Genomic DNA, 5,260 nt, shown 5'->3' with positions numbered 1-5,260 from the left:
ACACAGTAGTCCTCCTTCCACCTTGCATTACTCGCTTGTTGAATCAAATGCTCTTGTGCATGTCATTTCTTGGAAGATGAACTGTGCTTTTTTAGTCTATGCTGTGATGAACATGGGGAGAGGTGTTATCGTGGTTTCCTGGCAAATGTCCTTTTATGCACATCTGCATGGTGAGGAAAGAGTATAGATGAAAAGAAAGAAATTACAAATACAAATCCAATCTGAATTTTTTTTATTAGACCCGGAAAGTCAGCCCATACACTTTTAAGAACAACATAAGCCATTTGATGCGTGGATTCACAAATAATTTTGATTAATTTTGGCATAAATAGCTCACAACATGTGAACTCAACACAGGCACCATGCATAGACACCCCGTTATTGGAATAAATGAGTTTCAGCAAGATAAAAAGTAAATAAACCCACTGAACACAGCTTGTGAATGCAAAGGTATTACGTAACTTCAGCATCATACAAAGGTGCAACTTTATCAGCTTTCAAGAACTGCTCTATATGTATGGCATTGGCCATGAATGGTTTCTAAAATACTTTCAACTTTATCAAAAAGAAAAGAAACAGGCACACTGCATTGAAGCGATTTTTTTCAGAAAGCCTTTAATAAATAGAGCATGGCAAAAAAGTTAAAAACAAGTGGGCCTAGGCATTGTGGCCATATTGGCCTTCTTCAGGGCACAAAACCGTGTAACAAACAGGAAGTAAAACAAGCTATAAGCAGCACTCACAGGTAAAGGAGCGGTGGAGCTTCTCAACACACAACAACTGACATACAAAGAAAGACAAAAAGTAAGTAGACACATAATGACAATGAATAAGTTGCTCAATGCAAACCATAATCACCAAGAAAAGAGAGACAATCACCAAGCACACAAATCAAAAATACAATTGCCCACAATAGCACAAATGCATATGACATTAAATTATATAATTAACGAAAAAGGCGAGGAATCAAATTCTTTATTTATATGTAGTCGTAGGAAGGACGTAGCATTCAAGGTGCTAATCCGAAATTGATTGAATGAACGTCTTCCACTGAGGGAGAGATCCAAGTTGCCCCCCCCAGTGGACTTAGGGATCACCTCCATCACCAGGGTAGAGCGCCCTGCCTGCTGGTAATGGACAGCCATGGGGTAAACCGGGTTCCTAGTAGTATGTATGGAATTGAATTGATTGGTTTGCATTGATCGATTTATTAATTGTCAATTTAAATGTCTACTTACTTGTCTTTGTCAGTTTTATGTCACATGATTTGTTGGTAAGCTCCACCTATTGTTTACTTGTGGGTGTTGCTTATACTCTGTTTTGGGTCACTAGCCCATCACAAGGACCCCCCCACCCACACACACGCGCGCGCGCACCCAGATCAAACTTACACAAATAGAGAGAACGTGCAGACTGCACCCAGAAGAAACGGCACTGAACCCAAGACTGACTTGTGGAACAACAACGCTAACCACTAAGCCATCATGCCACCCAGTTTATGAGGAGTATTTTCAATGGCTAATCAGTAGTCAGTCTTCATATGATCCACCAAGAGATAAGAATTGGTAGTTGAGATGGAGTGTAGATGCCACAGTTCTTTACACTTACACAATAAGACCTGAACAGGTGTGTCCTTCCTTATGTGGTTAGGTTCTGCAAGGAACAGATTTCATTTTGGTTCCCAAAATTAGAAGTTAAAAATCACAAACATCTTCATTTTTTTCTTTCAGTTTCAGATTAGGAAAGACGGATTAAATGCTGACTCATCTGGCTTCTTTCTTATCATATCGTGTCTGCATGTCATGACTGTGGTGCCTCTGAGAGTCTGGCATCAGTGGCATAAGGATTAGTTTCCAGTTGGACTTTACCACAAAGCTTATGGGAAAAACCAAAAATTTCTACAAACAGGTTTTCTGTGCAACATTTATTTCAGCAAAAGAGCAAAGCTAAATATACATATTGTAATAGGGCTATCATAGGGTTCAAGGGATGAAATTACCAATGTTTTTGGCAGACAGACAGATGATGGCAACCATCTTGTTAATCAAATCCATTTAAGGTACATTTATAGCACTTTGGTCACTTTAAGATGCAGGCTTTTTTTGGTGAGAATGGTCAAGTGTTGAAGCTTTAAGAGAAAATGTGAAGTTATGACCATTTCTTTTCATGACCATGTTCTTTCTCAAGTTTATTGGTAACAGGTGTGGTGTGCATTTGTCATACTTCACATATTGTCAGTTTGTGTATGCAGGCTTCCTTTGGCTGTGGGCCAGTTTTACCGTCAGTTGTTAAAAAACCAAAGATACTTTTTGGGAGTTGGCGATTTCTCCTGCCCCATTGTTTCGTGTCAAAGGGACTTCCATTTTGGGGGATGGATATTCTTTTTTTCTCTCCCTTTTTTCTCCCCAGTTGCATCCGGCCAATCACCCCACTCTTCCGAGCTGTCCTGGTCACTGCTTCACCCCCTCTGCCGATCCGGGGGGGGGCTGCAGACTACCACATGCCTCCTCCGACACATGTGGAGTCGCCAGCCACTTCGTTTCACCTGAGAGTGAGCAATTTCGCCAGGGGGACGCAGCACCTGGGAGGATCACCCAGTTCCCCCCGCCAACAGGTGCCCTGACTGACCAGAGGAGGCGCTAGTCCAGCGAACAGGACACATACCCACATCTGACTTCCCGCACGCAGATACGGCCAATTGTGTCTGTAGAGATGCCTGACCAAGCTGGAGGTAACGCGGGGATTTGAACCGGCGATCTCTGTGTTGATAGGCAACAGAATAGACCGCCATGCTACCTGGACACCTGGGGATAGTCTTTCTTTAAAGCTAGGGTAGGCAATTTATTGTTAGAACAATTTTTGTAATATTTGGTAAAAAAAAAAAAGATTTACATCCTGAAAGGGATCAATAAATGAAAGAGTCTGATCTCTGTAACTGTTCTAGTGTTTTAGATTTAGCATATTGCTAATACACTATTAAACTCATTACATTGCACCTTTGTGGAAGCATATTAGGGAAACTGATAGAAAAAAATGTTCTCAGAGGAAAAAAAAATATGATTCTGTTTCGAGACCATAGTTGAAATTTTGACAATATAGTTGAACTAAGGTCTAAATTGAATTTCATGCATGCAGGCAAAGAAAATGGCAACAAAAAAGGTTAAAATAGACCCTTTCACACCTCTGCCAACAAACACCTGGAAGGAACAGAGTGCACCTTCTGAAGTAGAAAAAGGTGAGCTTTAAAGTGATATGTAAGATATATGATATATATTGGCCTGGCGGCCTGTCCAGGGTGTCTCTCCTCCTGCCACCCCGTGACTGCCGGGATAGGCTCCAGCATCCCCGTGACCCTGAGAGCAGGATAAGCGGTTTGGATAATGGATGGATATATAAATATATATATATATATATATAAACACAGATTTGAGAGGGTAGATTTTAAGCATGACATTTCAACTTCTTGAAAATTATTTTCGAGTTTTTTCCATTACATTTCTCAATTATTATTTTTTTTACTTTATTCACAACATTTCGACTTAAATTATTTTCTACATTTTGAGTTTAATCTCAAAATGAAATTGCTTTTTTCCTCTGTGTGTTTTTTCTCTCTCTCCCTGTTGCCCCAGTATGCTTCCATACAGATCAAACATTTAGCACATGGTTTAATCAATACGCTCAACGTTAGCAACATGACATTATGGTGCACTGCAAGCACAGAGGACGTGCACATGCAACATTGTTGTGACTGGCAGGTTGAGAAGCCTTCTCCCAGAGACCAATCCTGATTGGTTTTTGAGTTTCAGGCTGATTACATGGCCTAGCATAGCCACAGAGAACAGTCTTTTTTTAAGAGCATTTCATCTATTGATATCTGTTGCAGTGAAAATAAATGTTCACCAGATATTGCCAAAATGGTAAATACAAATTTCTAAAAATAAACAGCCTATCCTAGCTTTGAGCACCACTGTCAGGCAGATTGGAGTCATGTTTTATGTCTAGTAACTGACCATCATTATTGCCCATTTTGCCAAATTTAATGCCTCTATTATGTACCATTTCACAGGACATAGCAAACAGTGAAATAAGAAGTGGAAGGAGAGGAAGAAGGGATAAAAATAGTACACTGGCACTAAAATCTATGTTGGTATGGGCTAAGCAAAACCCTTAATCATAACAGAAATTAGGCACTATTGGTATTTAACCCAGCCACTGACAATGCACAAGCCAGTACATTCTTCATGCCAATCCCAAGCCCAGATAAATGGGGAGGATTGTGTCAAGGAGGGCATCCAGCATAAAATCTTTGCCAAATCAAATATGCGGATCATAAATCAGATTTCCATACTGGATCAGTTGAGGCCTGGGTTACCAATGACCACCACCGGTACTGTTGGCCAGCAGGGTGCCAGTGGAAACTATGCTACTGTTGGGTGAAGGAGAGGGGGAAGGCATGTTCAAAGGCAGCGGGAGAGGAGGAAGGGTAGGAGTGTGGAGGTGAGAGTCAGAACTTTGAATGTTGGCACTATGACTGGTAAAGGGAGAGAGTTGGCTGTTATGATGGAAAGAAGAAAGGTAGGTATACTGTGTGTGCAAGAGACCAGGTGGAAGGGGAGTAAGGCCAGGAGCATAGGAGGTGGGTCCAAACTCTTCTACCATGGTGTGAATGGGAGGAGAAATAGGGTAGGGGTAATTTTGAAAGAAGAGTATGTCAAGAGTGTGCTGGAGGTGAAGAGAGTATCAGACAGAGTGATGAGCATGAAGCTGGAAAACGAAGGTGTATTGCTGAAAGTTATCAGCGCATATGCCCCACAAGTTGGGTGTGAGATGGAAGAAAAAGAAGAATTCTGGAGTGAGTTGGATGAAGTGGTGGAGAGTGTACCCAAGGAGGAGAAAATGCCGATTGGAGTGGACTTCAGTGGGCATGTTGGTGAAGGGAACAGAGGTGGTGAGGAGGTGATGGGTAGGTATTGTGTCAAGGAGAGAAATGTGGAAGGAGAGACTGTGGTGGATTCTGTCATAAGGATGGAAATGGCTGTTGTGAATATATATTTCAAGAAGAGGGAGGAACACAGGGTGACGTACAAGAGTGGAGGGAAGTACACACGGGTGGACTATATCTTACGTAGAAGGTGCGATCTGAAGGGGATTGAAGAGTGCACAGTGGTGACAGGGGAGAACATAGCTAGGCAGCATCGGATGGTGGTCTGTAGGATGACTTTGGAGACCAAGAAGAGGAAGAGAGTGAAGGCAGAGCCAA

The sequence above is a fragment of the Lampris incognitus genome, chromosome 9, assembly GCF_029633865.1.
Source record: "Lampris incognitus isolate fLamInc1 chromosome 9, fLamInc1.hap2, whole genome shotgun sequence".
Lineage (NCBI taxonomy): Eukaryota > Metazoa > Chordata > Actinopteri > Lampriformes > Lampridae > Lampris > Lampris incognitus.
The sequence above is the reverse complement of the archived record's forward strand: the minus strand, read 5'-3'. Positions refer to the sequence as shown.